This window comes from Bison bison, unplaced genomic scaffold, assembly GCF_000754665.1.
Source record: "Bison bison bison isolate TAMUID 2011002044 unplaced genomic scaffold, Bison_UMD1.0 scf7180017864340, whole genome shotgun sequence".
Taxonomy (NCBI): domain Eukaryota; kingdom Metazoa; phylum Chordata; class Mammalia; order Artiodactyla; family Bovidae; genus Bison; species Bison bison.
In genome coordinates, this window is record NW_011494912.1 from 2,618,072 (window position 1) to 2,637,834 (window position 19,763).

A 19,763-nucleotide genomic window follows, 5' to 3' on the forward strand; every position below is an offset into this window, starting at 1 on the left:
CCTGGGGTATACCCTCAGAGCCCCTCTGGGGGGCGGGCCAGGCAGCCGCCATTGACTGGAGCTTAATCCCGGACGTGTTCAAGCAGAGGCTGGATGCCCACCATCACTCACGTTATACAGGGGATTTCTGCATTAAGTAGAAGGCTGGGGACATCAGTAGTTCCCAAGCACGGCTGGACAACAGAATCTTCCAGAGGCATTCAGAAGGTGTTCATTTATTTATTTTTCATTGGGATTTCTGAGGTCCAGCCAAAGCCTGCTGACCCGGAATCTCTGAGGGTGCAACCCAGGAAACTCTCATTTGTAAACTGAGCTGCTGCTAATGCAGCAGGTCCATAAACCACTGCTTGGGAACTGAACCAAATGACCTCAAAGGTCACTTCTAAATTTCCTGACTTACCGCAGCCCAGCACTGGGGACTTGATACATCAAGAGCCATGGGCCATCGGGCAGAGAGTTTCTAAATCACTTTAAAAACAATTAGCCTGAACAGGTGGAAGCACCAACCACCCTGCCATCCACATATTAGTGGCAAATTAGACTTCCCCATGTTAGCTGTGTTCTTGGCGATATTAGTGTTACAAGCCCTAATGTATTGTATTTTATACTTTGGAGAGCTGGAAGAGAGTACTAATTACATGCAAGTTTTCCAAGATTTCAGCTGGGAGTATTTCACATGAAAGTTAATTGTTCTTTGGGGGTTTTACCACTGGTTTATCCAATTAACGTGGAGTTTGCCTATATATCATGGTTTTGCTTACAGAAGGGAAACCATATTATTCACTTGGATAAAATGGTGCTTTTTGAAACCAGCCTGAGAGCTTCTGGAACACATACACCACTGTGTCTACCTGCTGCCTTCTGAGCAGGAGTGAGGTTTGTTCTGCAGGGGACTGGCAGAAGTTGCTGATGAAACACAGTGATTAAAAAAGAGGCCAAGCAGATTTGCTTCCCAAGGCTTTTCCCTTACTTTCAGTCTCTGAAAACTTGGCAATGGCCTTAGATCAAGAGCAGGAATGGTACTAAGAATCCTTTCACTGATGGTTATACATTATCCAATATTCAACTTAAGCTTTCAGCTCATCTTACCCCAGGAGAGTCTCTGCAGTAGGTATTATTATACTTGTTTTACAGGTCTCTGTGTACCCAATATTTTCCCATGTTTGTCCTATTCTTTTTAGAGAACTCTAGACATTGGTGTGGACTCCCCTCGTAGCTCAGTGTGTGTGGCTCTCTGCCAACGCAGGAGACCCAGGTTCAATCCCTGGGTCAGGAAGATCCCCTGGAGAAGGGAATGGCAACCCACACCAGTATTCTTGCCTGGAGAATTCCATGGATCGAGGAGCCTGATGGGGCTACAGTCCATGGGGTTGCAAAGAGTCGGACTCGACTTAGCGACTAAACAACAGCAGCAGCTGAGTCATGATCCTAATGATTGGTGTTACTTCCTTCTGGAGCCTGGGAAATTGGAGGATTTCACTCAGAGGAGGACAAACAGCAAAGACTCTTTGCTCTTTTATTAACAGAAGTCATCACTGAGAACTTGGTGATTGCCAGCGAGTACCTCCTGTTCATTACCAAACTGACTGAAAGCCAGCTTCCACTGAATAACTGCCAGTGGGAGGGACAGACAGACAAAAAGGGGGACATAGAAAGGAAGGGTGCTTTCTCCCCCCTTGTGAAGGTTTTCTTCCATTTGGAAGGAACAGGCGTTCATGGTGGCTGACACAGTCCTACATACATTTTTGTTGGTGCCTGTCCTTACCCACAGCTTTGGAAGAATTCAAACTTCTGACTCCAGAAAATTGGCTGGAAAGAGCTAGCCGCAGATTTAATTTGGGAGACTCTATTTGTGCCTTGGCCAAGACAGCTGATTGTGTAAGGAGCTAATGTTGTTGAAAAGCAGGGTTCCTTATATAGTCAAATATTTAATTCGCATTCCCTACCAAGCAAAACTTAACAGTGCGTTCTCTCCTCGGTTCATCAGCCCTTGGAAGACTTCGGTGGTGGTGACCTTGGCACTCAGAGACCCCTGTGGTCTTATGTCTCCAGCTGTAGTAGAATTGAGACGGACGGGATTAACCACAAAATAGCAGAGATGGGCATTGGTAGCTACCCTGGGCTTAACTGCTAATATTTCATCATAAAGGAAACGATTTTAAGGTGCTTGTTGGGCATCCTAAAATCCTGGACAAGGCACGGGTTACTAGAATTGTGTGAAAATCTAAGAACTACATGGAAAGCCTAAGGCAGCCTCGTCTGTTTTGTCCACAACTTTCCACTCCACGCATCTCAATGAGAAGCTGTCCCACCTCATCCCCACCCCCAGAGGCATTTGAAAATGTGCGTCTGTTCACGTGTGTTTGTGTGTGCGAATCCTAGTGACTGGGAGCCATTGCTGATGTTTATCAGGTGAGGCTGCAAAGGTGAAGCACCCTACAATTCTCAGGACAGTCCGAGAGAACAAAGAATTGTTTTATCTAAAATGATACAATATTGAGAACATGAGACACCTTATAAAATTGCAAATATTATACTAGAATGAAACACAAGCTCCATCCACGCTTGCCTGATAAACTCAAACCTGTAAGTATCGAACCGATGTTCGGAAGACAGCAACCCTTATTCTGAGCAATTACCCTGAGGAAATATACCTGAAGGCTGACCCTGATACCAACATTGTGTATAATTTTTATAGCAGCAAGAAGTCACTAATAAACATATGAAGAAAAGAACAAACATATAACACCAAGAGGGGAGGAAAGAGGCAGTGGGATGAATTGGGAGCTTGGGATTGAGATAAATACAGTATTAATACTATGTGTAAAAAGGTCATTAATGAGAACAGACTGTTTAGCACAGGGAACTCTACTCAGTGCTCTGTGGTGACCTAAATGGGAAAAGAAAATCCGAAAAATCGGGGATATATGTATACATGTAGCTGATTTACTTTGCTGTACAGCAGAAACTAACATGACATTGTAAAGCAACTGTACTCCAATAAAAATTTAAAAAGGAAGAAACAAGTTCCAGAATATGTGGGTAGTTTAGGTCATGCAATGAGTAAATACCAACATCAGCAAAAATTCCAGGTCTGCCACTGATCATGACCATGCTTCTTTCTTTCTGCATCATCATTGTAGCTTTTTTGGGGGAAGGGGGTATCATTGAGAAAGAGTATCTGAAGAATCCATTCTGGAGAGAGTTGAGAGCTCTCAGCGTTCATAAACCACTCTTCACAATGATCACGCCTGTAAGACATAGCTTCTCAGAGCTCTGGTCTGCATCAGACGCTATTGTGCTAGCCTGGTGACGGGCCACGGGCCACAGCCAACCAGAGCACAACCTGGCATGCAGGGGGATTTAAGCAGAGTTCTGGGTGAAAATACCTGCTTGCTTTTCCAGGCTTGTTTTGGTATGTATGTGTGTGTGCTCAGTCATGCCCAACTCTTTGCAACCCCATGAACTGTAGCCCGCCAGGCTCCTCTGTCCATGGGATTTCCCAGGCAGGAATGTGGCAATGGGTTGCCATTTCCTTCTCCGGGGGATCTTCCCAACCCAGGGATTGAATTGGCAAGATCCCCTGGAGAAGGAAATGGCAACCCATTGCCACATTCCTGCTTGGGAAATCCCATGGTAACTTCACCCAGGCTTATTTTGAGGCTCGCTTTATTGAGCAATCACATCATTGTCTGCCTGATCAAGGAATTCCGATTAAATGTCCTGTGTCTGCCTCACTTTCTCTTGTTCTCCCTGCTGGTGGTGGTTACAAGCAGCACATACCTGAGACCTTGGCACTAAGTCACATTAGTAAGACAAAGCCCAAGGAGCCATTTGCAAATATTATACTAGAATGAAACACGAGCCCCATCCCTGCTAGCCTGATAAACTCAAACCTGTAAGTATAGAACCGATGTTCAGAAGACAGTAACCCTTATGGGTTCCTTACGCAGCTGCCACGCCATATCCTGGTCTTCCAGTAAAAGGAGTTCGAAGGTCAGTACAGCCCCCAACCCTGCCTATGTGCTGTAGATTGCTACACAAGTATGCAAGGGATGTTCTTGTTAGAATTTGACATTTTGGAAAATTTTGTATATGGTGAGTGTGGCCTTAGGGTACAGAAAGAGATTGTCAAAGATTAATAGTAGAAAGTATTCTTAGTATTAGTGATCTGTCCCTTTACACTGCTTCCCCAGCTCTGTGTATCAGGAGTTTCATTGGGCTGGTTCAACAGAAATTGGAAGTTACAATGGCTTGATAACAAAGATTTTTGTTTTTCAGTTTTTTTCCCCAAGAAATAGAAGCAAGGGGGTAGAGCATTCTGGGCTGGCTGGCAGCTCATGGCGTCTTCAGGGAGCTGGGTTCCTTGTATTTTCCTTTCCTACCATTCTTAGTGTGTGGTTTCCATCTTCAAGGTCACCTCATGACCCAGGGTGGAAGTTGGAATTCCAACCCTTTCATGCACATCCCAGGCCAAGGCAGGAACATAAGCAGATGGGCAAAACATTGCCCCAGCTCTCCATCCCTATTTAAGGAACACTCCTGGGAATCCTGCCCTTTCCACGTCCTTCTGTTACCAGAACTCAGCCCTGTGGCTGTATTAGGAGCAGAACAGGCTGATGATTGGAGTTCTGTTACTGAGGAAGAAGGGAAGAACTCATACTGGTCAGTAACCTGGTATCTCTGTCATTCCTTTCTTGCCTGCACCTGCGCCATGAGGTTTTAGAGTTCAGACTCCTCCCTATGACTGTATCTTCCTCCTTCTACTGAAAAGCCTGACCATGCCAGCACTCTAGTGAAGAGTGGGAGGAAATGAGTTCCTTGGATACTATTGATGCTGGATTCATGTAGCTGCGAACAGGCCTTGCCAACACTGAACTGTCCCAGAGCGCTCATTCCTGGCAAACAGCCAGGGAGGGGTTAAAGGAAGCCCCTTCCCATTTGGGTTCTGGATACAGGCTTATTGCAAGGACCCACCATTCTCCATACAACTTAGATAAGACCCATAGATCCCTCGACCCTTGTCAACTGATAACAGGGTCAGACCCAGACCCTCCAGATTCTAGTCTTTGTTCCACGAAGGATTTAACCGAACTATTGCATCCACATGGAGCCACTGGAACAAAATGCTTAATACCCAAACTTCATTAAGTTTCCCTCCTTCCTCCATGCCCTGGCCTTTGGCCCACCCTCAGCCCTGGCCAGCAGATGCCCCTCCTGAGAATGGACTGGCCCGCACATGAAACCTTCTCTGGTGGACTATCCAATCATGCCAACTTGATTTATTTATTTGTTTTTGGCCACGCTGTGTGGCATGCTTGATCTTAGCTCCCCAACCAGTGATGGAATCCGTGCCCCCTGCATTGAAAGTGTGGCGTCTTAACCACTAGACTGCCAGGGAAGCCCCCGGTCACGCCACCTTTTCACTGAACTTGCCTACATCTGGTCTTTCTAGGCTTGCTCACCCTTCTCTATAAAAGGAAGCCCCTTCCACCTGATTCTGAGCTGTATGCAGACTTTAGGGACAGTGTTCCCGCTATTTCAATAGTCCTGCCCACCACTTTGTAGTAATCCTTTTGAATAAACGTCCTGACTAAGTCCGGGTTTGCTTCTACTTGACAGCCTCTGGACGCCGGGGCGTTGGACGGGCCCCTGAGGACCTTGGTGAGTGAGAAGGCTGCGGGCAGGCTTCCCTTCTCATCACTGCTTCCCTGTGCAGCGTCTCCTACGATGCTCCCTAAGGCATCAGAGAAGCGGGAAGGGAAGTCCCCGCGAGGGCCCCAGTGGGCTCTACAGCTATGAGTAACTATAACCACAGAGCTGGCGGTTCCGCAGAGCTGCCGCCGCCTGGTATAAAGTGTTAGTTGTCAGAATGATCAGGAGACCCTGGGTAAAGCAAGGTTAAATGAGTTCCTTTACTGTGGGATTTTTCATAAGCACTTTGTGGAACTCTCAAGAATAGGATAGAGTAGACGCGGCTTCCCTGAACTCTGACGGTGCAATGCTTTTATTTGCCAAACACCTAGAAATAGCATGTGGAACAGTTTGGGGAAAGCTGCTTTCAAGCCTTTCACATCTTCCCCTGCAATGGTCTAATGCACCTGGCATAGGATAAACTTTGCCTTTAAGCTGTCTGCGGGGAGAGGGATTGAGGCCGGGGAGCCAGTGGCCCATGTTACAGGTTGGCGTCAGATGTATTTGAGTGTCAGGCGTCCTCGCTTTAAGTAGGATGTGAGCTAAATGGCCTTCATCCTGGGGGAAATGCAGTAAATGGGTCAGATTTCCCAACAGGAGGATGCTGTGTTTAAGACACTTTTGATTTACAGCAGCTTTTGCTGTGACCTTGGCTTTCCAGTTTGCAAGTAATGTCACCAGGGTATCTGACTAATGCACAGTTGTGAATTTTTCATGGTAAGGCATGTGTTTGTGCTATTGGCCTCCTGGGCAAGGAAAAAAAGCATGGCACGTCAAGAGCAACATAAATTGTTAGGTAAATCTTTATTCCCCCTGAACCTCCCTGCAAAGTCCCATTATTCGTGTCCCACTCAACCGTTCATTCATTCACAAACATTGATCGAGCAGCGTCCATGTCAAAGTACTGCAGGGGATATGAGCGTGTATAAAGCAGCACAGGGACCTAAGTGTTGGGGCGGCAGGTGTGAACATGTCGAGGAGTAAGAGAGTTTCGCGTGGGGCTCCCTCTTTGGAGTGAGTGTTCAGACGTCTCGAGAGCCTGCACTGAACATGCTCAGCTTGTAAAAATCAGCCTTTCGGTCCTGTAAGATGCTTCTCTAGGGGCAGCCTGTGGGAGCAAAGGCCAGGTGTCTTACTGGGTTCAAATCCCAGCCGTGTCATCTTAAGCAAGTCTCTTAAAGCTTCTGGACTTCCTTCCTTTTTCTGTAAAAGAAGAGAATTGAAACAGAGTGCTTAAGTTTCTCCAAAACAATACCTTTTATATATAAATACTTATATATATATATATATAAAATTATATATATGCCATATATATATACAACCTTCATATATATACACACACATACATACATACATATATATGTACCCTTTATACAGGCTTCCCAGGAGGTGCAGTGGTAAAGAATCTGCCTGCCAATGCAGGGGACACAGGAGATGCAGGTTTGATCCCTGGATTGGGAAGATTCCCTGGAGGAGGAAATGGCAACCAACTCTAATATTCTTGCCTGGAGAATCCCATGGACAGAGGAGCCTGGTGGGCTATAGTCGATGGGGTCGCAAAGAATTGGACACAACCGAGCAACTGAGCATGCACACACCGTGTGTGTATATATATATATTTCTAATATAGTATATTATAATGTGTATATATATGTCTGTGTGTGTGTGTGTCCCTGGGTTGGGAAAATCCCCTGGAGAATGGAATGACAACCAATTCCAGTATTCTTACTTGGAGAATTTCATAGACAGAGGAACCTGGCAGACTACAGTTCATGCGGTCACAAAGATTTGGACACGACTGAGCAGCTAACACTTTCACTTTCATATGTATGTATATGTACACATATGCACACACACATACACACATATGTATGTGTGTGCATACTTAGTCACTCAGAGGGATATAATGGACATACATACATAAGTGTGTACATACATATATATACACACATGTGAACATACACATGGACATAGTTGAGGGCTAGACTGCTCCCAGCTGGAGTAGAGCTGAGACTTGAGGTGACAGAAGGATGGACCTCTATCTGGGCTCTTAAAGAAGCCCCAGGCCTGGGTTGGAAGAGGTTATCTGCCAGGCGGCACGCAGCTGGGAGGTGGCAGCCTCTCAGCTTCTCTGCTGTCCCCACATGGTATTTGTTTGGCTGAGACTGGGATTCCACTTCACTAACTGCTGGTGGAGCAAAGCTAAGAGCCGCCTCCTCCATCAGCTGGGGATTCGTCTCCTCCTGATCCCATGTGCAGTTGTCCCTGTCACTCGTCACTACTGGGTGCCTTCCAACTCTCCGTGTGAATTTCAGACAGCTTTTTTTTCCTCCTGGCTTGTACAAGCATCTGGAAAAGAAGACTCTTGGCTGGTTTACAACACCCTGTTTAGACCTGTTACCTGTCTTCTTGTCCTAACCAGCCCGGGCCAATAATAGTTGTGTCGAATTCAAATGGTGTGCAAGACCTCGGATGTTTAAGAAGTAATTTCTCCCAGTGAAATTGCACTCTCTCTCACCCTCAGGGTTTCTGTATCAATCTCTCTCTCTTTCTCCCTCTTTTCATACTGAGGTGGTACTATTTGCTTATTTTGTTTTTTCCCCTTCCCTCGGGAGTAGAAACTTGAATTGCTTTGTATAGAAAACCAAATTATTGAATTACAAAAAAAAAGAGAGAGAAAGATCTATTACTCCCTTGGAATGAAGACAAATGTACAGCTTGTGGTATAATGCATCAATTTGAGTAGTAAATACAGAAAACAGAAATGATATTTATATAGAGGAACAGAATAAAGGTGTCATGTGACCACAGAGAACAATAAAGATGAAGGAGGCAACCCGAGTTATGAAACTGATCTGTTAAACATGGGGCCAAGGCCATTCCTGCTCAGGGACAGGGCAGGTGGATTTCTGCACGAAGGGAATGGAGCACTCTGGGGTTTGTGCTTCTGCTTGCCACCACTCAGCCACTTCAGAGCATGGGATTTGGCTCTAGGAAACTCACTTCTTCACTTCTTTGTACAGTGAAGTATTATCCATTTGGGGGGATTCCTTGGTGGCCCAGTGATTAGGACTCTGCCATGGCCCAGGTTCAGTCCCTGGTCAGCGGGGAGCTAAGAACCCACAAGATCCATGGCTTGGCTAAAATAAAATTTAAAAAAATGTTGTCTATTTTTTTAAAGCAAATAGTAATACTTATAATTTATTCAGCACTTGCCTAAGAATTTGACTTATGTTTAATCTTTACCCCCAAGCTTATGAAGTGGGTACTATTATGGTCGTTACTATTTTATGGTTGGGGGGAAATGCACAGAGAAGCGAAGTAACTTGTCCAAAGTCACATAGGAAATAAGGAACAGCGCCTACGTTCAAAGCAAGTTGTCTGGCACCACGGTGTTTCCTCATAACCATGATGTGGTACCGCTTCTCCTCATTCCTGGGAGAATTATGGAGACTATCACTGTTTTTTAACCTCTGATGGATATGTACTTAGCAGAGACATAAGAGGCATCTCCCCGTGTATTAGAGGGGCAGGGTCCCCAAATCCTTCAGAAGAGTGATCACCAAGACCCAGCTTCTCCAAGTTTACTGAATAGTCTAGCGTTGACTAGGTTTGGATGTCCTGTCTGATATAAACTGAGTTTGGAAGACACTCAGGAGGGTGTGCAGCCATTTCTAAGCTATGGTTGCTCTGATGACATGCTGAAGGCAACTGATGACTCAGAGATATTTTACATCAGGGGTTGCTTAGTGTCCTTGAAAGGAAGAGAACAGTATTGTTGGAGCTTTGGTGGGAATCCTTTACTTGGGTCTCAGGTCCTGAGAAGGACCAGGGCTGAGACCCTCTGCTGCTGGTGGGAGCACTTCGTCTTCCCATTCAGCAGGAACTAGCACTGGGAAGGAGCCCCACAAGCGGGCAGACTCTGTCTGCTGGTAGACGGGCTTCTCTCTGTGCTCTCCCACTGACCCTCACCAGCTTCTCCATGGGAGATCCTGCTGCCTTGACCTTCCAATCTTGTCTGACCCCCAACTTTGGCTTTTGCTGCTTTCACCTTTGACATCTGCCTCACCCCTCCAGGTTTGCTGGGTACCATGGACTCTGTGGGGCTTCCCTGGTAGCTCAGCTGGTAAAGAATCCATCTGCAATGCAGGAGACCCTGGTTTGATTCCTGGGTCGGGAAGATCTGCTGGAGATGGGATAGGCTACCCACTCCAATATTCTGGGCTTCTCTGGTGGCTCAGCTGGTAAAGAATCCACTTGCAATGTGGGAGACCAGGGTTCAATCTCTGGATTGGGAAGATTACCCTGGAGAAGGGAATGGCTCCCCACTCCAGCCTGGAGAGTTCCATGGACTGTATGGGGTCGCAAAGAGTCAGACACGACTGAGCGACTTTCACTTTCACGGACTCCTGGACACCCATCACATCGGCTCCTCCCTGTTGAAGTTCTTAACTCTGGGTTGACACCAGATTGCTTATATGAAATGGGCTGAACTTCTTGTCTAAAACTGCCCCCCACCCCTCTCCAGATGGTTTCTCTGGCCTCCCACTTCCAGGTGTCAAATTCCGTCTTCCTGACCCTTCTCTCTCCATACAGACAGGCCCACCCTGCACCACAGCCTCTTTGGAAGGGCATGCACATGACTTCCAAGTGGACAGTTTCTGTTTATTTTTAAACATTTTGTTCTATAGTGGAGGATAGCTGATTAGCAATGTGACAGTTTCGGGTGCACAGCAGAGTAACTCAGCCCTACGCACACACGGATCCCTTCTCCCCCAGCTCCTCTCCCATCTTGGCTGCCATGTAACATAGAGCAGAGTGTCAAGTGGACAATTTCTAGAGAAAAAAAGAATGTTTGTATTAAGAGAATAGACCTTGGGATGATCACAGGGGCTGATATGTTGTGGATTTGTGTCCAGCCCCTCATCTGGCTTATTAGCTGGACGTTGGGGCCCTACAGGAGGGCTGTGTTTTAGAATTCTGTGTCCTTCTATCATGCGCCTACACATTCCTCATACATCTCCAGAGCATCTATTTCATTCTGTTAGCTGCTGAGTTCCATGGCACATGTATCTTTCTTACCAGATGATAAACTCCTTGTAGGGTGGGATTATGTCTTCAGATCTCTGCAGGGCAGAGGGAGCTGGGTATCTTGCCCAAACGTCAATAAATTTGTTGAATTTTGTAAATTAATGGAATGTCAACTAGCAGTGAAAAGATGACACGTCTCTACGAAGCCAGGGCCGCGTGGGGACAACACCCTCCCAAGGAGAGGGAGGGGCCTTGTGTGATGAAGTGGTTCAAGCAGGCTTTCTGAAGGAAGCTGATATGAGCATATCCCTGAAAGGAGGGACGAGGGTGGCGCAGGCAGGAGGACTAGTGTTAATGAGCCCACCAGGGAAGGAACCAGGCCACCAAGTATGAAGGACAGTGAGCTCTGGGTGAACCAGTTGGGCTGGAGCAGATCCCATGGGATCACTGCAGAAATATGTATGAATAAATAGTTTAGGGCTAGATTTGGAAGAGCCTTAAATTCAAACTTGTATTATAGGTGATAATTAAATTTTCGCAGTGAGAGTGAGAGTGTTAGTCACTCAGTTGTGTCCGATTCTTTGTGACCCCATGGTCTTCCAGTGGAATTCTCTAGGCAAGAATACTGGAGTTTGTTGACATTCCCTTCTCCAGGAGGCCCTCCCAACCCGGGGTCATACTGGCCTCTTGTGCATTGCAGGCAGGCTCTTTACCATCTGAGTTATCAGGAAGCCCCCAAATTTTTGAAGTATGAAAGTGATAAAAGAATTATTTTCTAGGAAGTTGGGGGGAAGGATGAATAAATAAATGGACAACCCCTATTTTTTTTTCCAGATCAAAGCCTTTTCTTGAAAAATGTCCAACTCCTCACTCCTGTATATCTGTCAACTTCTCTCTGGAAAGGAATCTGGTTCTTGCAACCCAGGGAGAGGGTATTGGACAAGTGATAGAGATGAAAGCAGGTGGGGAATAGCTTCTGAGAGTGAACATTCTTGGGGAATCTGAGCCTCCCTGCTGTCTGTCATCAGGAGCATCCCCGTGTGAAGCCCGTGAGGATGCTTCTGAACTCGATCCAGCACCAGGATGTAGTGCTGATGGTTCTCTGGGATGATGGCCTGGTAGCCTCACACTCGTTGAGAAAGATGGTCTGATCTTAACCTTCTGGGGGTTACAATCTTTCCCAGGTTTTTCCAGATAGGGTGGGAGAACCACAGAGTCTCTAATCAGAAAGTGGCAATGACACCCCTCGGGGATGCCGGTCACCTGCTGGGCAGGCTGTTTCGTTTCGGCAGCCTGGGGAGACATCCCAGCCTGGCCATGGTTTCGCTTGGTGATGGTGGGTGGCGGGAGAGCCAGCCATTCCCACACGTGGCAAACGTACGATGTGGAGCAAAACTCAGGACCACTATGTTGGAAGCCTCTTTGCTTTGAGAAACGAGCTCTTGTTTCATGTTGGACCGGCCCAGGTTGGATACAAGTCCTTCTAAGGAAGCCCTCAGTTTTTCTATCCTAAAATTCATGTAACACTACAACTCACCTTGTCAGGATATGAAAGGAATGGAAGGAAAGAATATATTTTTAGAGCAATGCCTGGCAAATAGTAGGTGCTCAATGAGCATCATTTATCATCATCAGGCTTCCCTGGTGGTGCTGGTGTTAAAGAACTCACCTGCCAGTGCAGGAGACGTGGGTTCAACTCCCAAGTCAGGAAGATCTCCGGGAGAAGGGCATGACAGCCCACGCCAGGAGAATCGTATGGACAGAGGAGCCGGGCTGGCTACAGTCCATAGGGTTGTAAAGAGTCAGACACAACTGGAGCAACTTAGCATGCACACACATCATCATTGTCATTTTTCTGGAGTAGATTGCCAAGAGGTTGAGATTAGTTTCAGAGGTTTTATTATTTTTTTTAAATGCTGCTTTTACCTATTTCTGAAAAGAAAATCTAGTTTGAAAATATCTTAACCCTCTAGTTTATTCTGATGGCTTGGAGTGGATGTAGAAGTTCCGGATGAGGTGACAAGCAGTGCTCAGAGAATAGACAGCACTACACAGGATATTCACTTCCAGCCTGGGAGAATCTCATGTCGTATTATGATGCAATATTGCCATGCTGTATCATCGTAACAGTGTATGCAGTTATCGTGGCCCTGGCTCTGTGGGCCCACGCTACCTGCTGTGCTTACCTTGTCTCATTTAATCCTTTCCCCAGCACTATGAGTGCGATTAACCCCATCTTCCACCTGCAGAAACTGAGGCAGGAGAAGTTAAATAATTTGCCTATGGCCACACGGCTGGCAAAAGAGCACATGCAAGATTAATATGTGGGCAGCCTAGGACTAGAGCCTGACCTGCTATACTGCAAGTTTTAGGTCCCTTCCCTTGCAAGTGACACAGAGGAACTTGCATTGTAGAGGAAAGCACCAGGGTCCCTCTCTCCCTGTCCACCCTCTCCTGGAGTCTGGGGGCAGACTCAGCATACAGAGTGAGACTCACTCCCTATTGCCTCAGGCACGTCCCAGATGCCCAGCTCCCTGTGTATACTCATCCCGTTCTCAGATGCGCTGCCTCAGTATTACCTGGCTTCAGATGCCACAGCCTCCATAAAGCCCTCTGTGATGCCTCCAGAATGAAAGCACTTGCTGCCTTTCTGGATCCTTTCTGGATGCCTCCAGAATGAAAGCTCCCACTGTCTTCTTTGTGTACATGTAGTATGTACTCCATATTAGAGGATTCTTAACTTGTAGCAAAACCAATAGTATACAAAGGTTAAAGTGAAAGAAACATTTAATATGGAGTCAGATTTGTTCTTCTGTAGTATAGAGGGGCTGATGTGCCCAGAACACAGGGAAAATAAATAGTAAAAAACAAAAACAAAACAAACCTTATAACTTTAACAACTTGTTCCAAGAGGGAAGTAAAGAGTTGCCAAGACAAAATGGTAGAATCAAAATAGCACCTCTGTCGTAACTGAATCTCCCACGGCAGAGCATAGCTTGCCCCCTGTGTAGAAGATGCTCATAAGTACTTGCTAAACAAATGACTGCTTTTCTTCTATTGTGAATTGATCCCTATGTGCCTGGTAAGCTCTAGTTTTGTAACTAATAAAGCATCAGTTAAAATAGAACATGGGAATCAGAAGGGCCTTTAGAACTAGTTCAACTATCTTGGTTTGTAGTCAAGGTTCAGAGACTGTGCTCTGGGAATTGCTGGGGGCAGGCAGCTGGGGGCTACCCCTGATCTCCTTGACATTTCTAGGTGGACAGCCAGGGACAGAGGAGTTGAAGACCGATTCTGTGCTATTTGTTTGGAGACAGGTGCCAGCTTAAAGGGTAGAAGGAGCCCACTGGCTCTTTGTCTTTTCAGGGCTGTGCTTTTCAGGGCTGCATCCACCCATGCAAATTGCCCCTTGAAATGATGTATTTTGCATATGCTGACCTGTGTATCCCTAGTGAGTTGTTTCCATCATGCCAGTGCCAGAGAAATTGACTATCATATCAGCAATGTGCTTGGAACTCACCTCTAGTGCCAGGAAGCCTTTTTTAGGGGAAAAAAAAAAAAATATATATATATATATATATATGGGCTTACCATTTAGCTGTCCAAATATGGTATAACTCATCTGCCTCCTAGGGAGAAGAGAGAAGGCTTGAACCACAGGAGGTGACAGTAGTGAAGGGAATTGTGACGTTACCATGCCAGTGATTGCCCCATGAGATTCAAATATGAATTAAGCCAGCCACTGGCCCCTACCAGCAGGGGCATAACGACGTCCAGCCAGTCTTGGAATTCCTTCGAGATCCTGATCTAAAGTCCTTTTCTGGGGAAATGACAGCTTACTTGCTAAGCACGAGGGTTATGTGGGACCTTTCTGAAAAATTTCCCTGCGGCCTAAAATTTGAAGTCTCACTGGTACTAAACAAAACATTAGACTATGAAGTCATGAGAAAGGTTTCTATGCCACAGGCAGAGATCAGTCTAGTTTCATTGCTCTTGTCAGTCTTTGGGGTCTAACATGAGTCACTGCTTAAGATCTTAGAAGTGAGGGAAATCAGGCGGCCTTCTGAGCAGTTAAACTTTAATACGGATACATAATAGATCAGAGTGGAACAGGGCAAAGTCACCTTAAAGAGACAGAGCAGTCAGCCACCTTATTATAGCAGTTCACACATTCAAAGAAAGACATTGGCAATCGGGAGAAGCCCTGTTGGAAATGCAGGTCCTGTCATGAGGTAGTGGGACTCTTGTGAAGTGTTAGTCGCTGAGTCGTGTCCGACTCTTTGTGACCCCATGGACTGTAACTCACCAGGTTCCTCTGTCCATGGGCTTCTCCAGGTAAGGATACTGGAGTGGATAGCCATCCCCTTCTCCAGGGGATCTTTCTGACCCAGAAATGGAACCCACGTGTCCTGCATTTCAGGCAGATTTTTCATTGTCTGAGCCCCCAACGAAGCCCAGTGTCACCCCTTAACAGAGATCTCGAAGTGCTTCTTTTTAAATTAATTAATTTACTTTTGGCTGTGCTGGGTCTTCGTTGCTGTGTGAGGGCTTCTAATGGTGGTGGCTTCTCTTGTTGCGAAGCATAGCCTCTAGGGCGCATGGGCTCAGTAGTTGCTCTGTGGCATGTGGAATCCTCCCAGACCAGGGATCAAACCTGTGTCCCCTGCATTGGCCGGTGAGCTCTTAACCACCGAGCCACCAGGGAAGTCCCTTCTAGTGTTTCTGGTGCTGGACCAGAATGCCTCCAACGTGGAAAAGATGTTCCTGAAAATTGTAGTCAACTTGGGCACACACACATGCTCAGGCATTCATTCATGTCTGACTCTTTGCTAAGGTCAACTCTGCTTTAATGAGAGGTGCTCAAACATTCAGGGCATCAGATGAATTCTTCTCACTGTGCTATATGCTCCTCAAACCCTGTATGTGATAGTTATACATTTTCTCACTGCACATTGAGAAACCACTGTTTGGCTTTAGATATTAGGCCCATAAGCTTGGTGAATGCAAATTTCCCCCTGAGCAAGGAATCTGTTCTAGTTGTGTTAATAATATCACATTTCTGGGCAGGGGTGCTTGGATGCAATCTCAAAAACGACAGAATGATTTCTGTTCGTTTCCAAGGCAAAAACCATTTGACATCATAGTAATCCAAGTCTTATGCCCTGACCAGTAATGCTGAAGAAGCTGAAGTTGAACAGTTCTTTGAAGTCCTACAAGACCTTTTAGAACTAACACCCAAAAAAGATGTCCTTTTCATTATGGGACTGAAATGCAAAAGTAGGAAGTCAAGAAATACCTGGAGTAACAGGCAAATTTGGCCTTGGAGTACAGAATGAAGCAAGGCAAAGGTTAATAGAGTTTTGCCAAGAGAACACACTGGTCATACCAAACACCCTCTTCCAACAACACAAGAGAAGACTCTACACGTGGACACCACCGAATGGTCAACACCCAAATCAGATTGATTATATTCTTTGCAGCCAAAGATGGAGAAGCTCTATACAGACAGCAAAAAAAAAAAAAAAAGACTTGGAGCTGACTGTGGCACAGACCATGAACTCCAATTTCCAAATTCAGACTTAAATTGAAGAAAGTAGGGAAAACCACTAGACCATTCAGGTATGACCTAAATAAAATCCCTTATGATTATACAATGGAAGTGAGAAATAGATTCAAGGGATTAGATCTGATAGATAGAGTGCCTGAAGAACTATGGACAGAGGTTCCTGACACTGTACAGGAAGCAGTGATCAAGACCATCCCCAAGAAAAAGAAATGCAAAAAGGCAAAATGGTTGTCTGAGGAGGCCTTACAAATACCTGTGAATAGAAGAGAAGCAAAAGGCAAAGGAGGAAAGGAAAGATATTCCCATTTGAATGCACAGTTGCAAAGAATAGCAAGGAGAGATAAGAAAGCCTTCCTCAGTGATAAGTGCAAAGAAATAGAGGAAAACAATAGAATGGGAAAGACTGGAAATCTCTTCAAGAAAATTAGAGATACCAAGGGAACACTTCATGCAAAGATGGGCACAATAAAGGACAGAAATGGTATGGGCCTAACAGAAACAGAAGATATTAAGAAGAGGTGGCAAGAATACACAGAACTATTCAAAAAAGATCTTCACAATCCAGATAATCATGATGGTGTGACCACTCACCTAGAGCCAGACATCCTGGAATGTGAAGTCAAGTGGGCCTTAGGAAGCATCACTACAAACAAAGCTAGTGGAGGTGATGGAATTCCAGTTGAGCTATTCCAAATCTTAAACGGTGATGCTGTGAAAGTGCTGCACTCAATATGCCCCCAAATTTGGAAAGCTCAGCAGTGGCCACAGGACTGGAAAAGGTCAGTTTTCATTCCAATCCCAAAGAAAGGCAATGACAAAGAATGCTCAAACTACTGTACAATTGCACTCATCTCACATGCTAGTAAAGTAATGCTCAAAATTCTCCAGGTCAGGCATCAACAGCACGTGAACCATGAACTTCCAGATGTTCAACCTGGATTTAGAAAGGGCGGAGGAACCAGAGATCAAATTGCCAACATCTGCTAGATCATTGAAAAAGCAAGAGAGTTCCAGAAAAACGTCTATTTCTGCTTTATTGACTATGCCAAAGCCTTTGACTGTGTGGACCACAACAAACTCTGGAAAATTCTTAAAGTGTTGGGAATACCAGACTACTTGACCTACCTCTCGAGAAATTTATATGCAGGTCAGAAAGCAATAGTTAGAACTGGACATGAAACAACAGACTGGTTCCAAATAGGGAAAGGAGTACGTCAAGGCTGTATACTGTCACCCTGCTTATTTAATTTATATTCAGAGTACACCATGAGAAATGCTGGGCTGGATGAAGCACAAGCTGGAATCAAGAATGCCGGGAGAAATATCAATAACCTCAGATATGCAGATGACACCACTCTTATGGCAGAAAGTGAAGAAGAACTAAAGAGCCTCTTGATGAAAGTGAAAGAAGAGAGCGAAAAAGTTGGCTTAAAACTCAACATTTAGAAAACTAAGATCATGGCATCTTGTCCCATCACTTCATGGCAAATAGATGGGGAAACAATGGAAACAGTGACAGACTTTATTCTTTTGGGCTCCAAAATCACTGCAGATGGTAACTGCAGCCATGAAATTAAAAGATGCTTGCCCTTTGGAAGAAAAGTTATGACCAACCTAGACAGCATATTAAAAAGCAGAGACATTACTTTGCCAACAAATGTTCGTCTAGTCAAAGCTGTGGTTTTTCCAGTAGTTGGTTTTCCACCATCCAGGACGACGTATTTGCTTCTAGAGGCCTTAATAGAGAAGACAAAGGAGACATGGATTCAATCCGTGGGTCGAGAAGATCCCCTGGAGGAGGAAACGGCACCACACACTGGTATTGTTACCTGAAACATTCCATGGACTGAAGAGCTTGGTGGTCTGTGGTCCATGGGGTTGCAAAGACCTGGACAGCACATGCATATAATAGCTGATTTACAGTGGTGTTTAGTTTTTGGTGTACAGCAAAGTAATTCAGTTATATATATATATATATATTTTATATTCATTTCTATTAAGGTCCATTACAGGATATAGAATGTAGTTTCTCGTGCTGTACAGTAGAATGGTATTGTTCATCCATTCTCTATACAATCGTTTGCAGCTGCTAATCCCAAAGTTGCAGTCTATCCCTCCCCCACTACAGCTCCACCTTGGCAATCACAAATCTATTCTCTGTGTCTATGAGTCTGTTCCTATTTCGTAGGGACACAAAAGTTCAATTGTGTCGTATTTTACCACGTATAAGTGATATCCATAGTATTTGTTTTTTTCTGATTTACTTCATGCAGTATGATAATCTCTAGTGAAGATAACCCCCCCATGTTGCTGCAAATGCATTATCTAATTTTTTATGGTAGAGTAATATTCCATTGTATATAGGTACCAGAATGAAGAAGGGCTGATGACTGGCAATTTCTACCATGGCTACCAAGTTGGAAACCTGGGAGTCCATTTGGACGGAGTCTCTGTCCTCTCACCCTCTCCATTCAATCAACCAACAATTCATGCCAACACACCAACTCACTCTCCTGTCTCCCTTCCGGTCCATTCCTCCTGTGCTTGCCTCAAATTCAGGCCCCACTGTGCTTCACCCAAGCTACTGTGTAAGACTTTCTGGGACTTCCCTGGCAGTCCAGTGGTTAAGACTGCAAGCTTCCACACGGGGTCCAGGTTAGATTCTTGCTCAGGGAACTAACTTTCCATGTGCCTTGCAGTGACTGCACTCGGTCTCATCTTCCAGTCAGCTCTCCTCGGCTCTTAGCCCTTCCAGGGCTCCCCATTGCCTTTGAGAGAAGAACACACATCTCGTGCACAGGTTTCCTTATGAACTGTACCCTGTCTGTGTCTCCAGCTTCACCTCCTTCTTTCTCTTTTCCTCCATTTCACTTTCACTATGATGCCTAAGACTGTGTACTTTTGTTTTTTTAACAAACACATGCTTTTTTATTGTTTCCAGATTTCTGCCATTTTATTATATTACCATATTTCTTTTTTTTAATTTTATTTTATTTTATTTTTAAACTTTACAATATTGTATTAGTTTTGCCAAATATCGAAATGGATCTGCCACAGGTATACATGTGTTCCCCATCCTGAACCCTCCTCCCTCCTCCCTCCCCATACCATCCCTCTGGGTCGTCCCAGTGCACCAGCCCCAAGCATCCAGTATCATGCATCGAACCTGGACTGGCAACTCATTTCATACATGATATTATACATGTTTCAATGCCATTCTCCCAAATCTTCCCACCCTCTCCCTCTCCAACAGAGTCCATAAGACTGTTCTATACATCAGTGTCTCTTTTGCTGTCTCATACACAGGGTTATTGTTACCATCTTTCTAAATTCCATATATATGCGTTAGTATACTGTATTGGTGTTTTTCTTTCTGGCTTACTTCACTCTGTATAATAGGCTCCAGTTTCATCTACCTCATTAGAACTGATTCAAATGTATTCTTTTTAATGGCTGAGTAATACTCCATTGT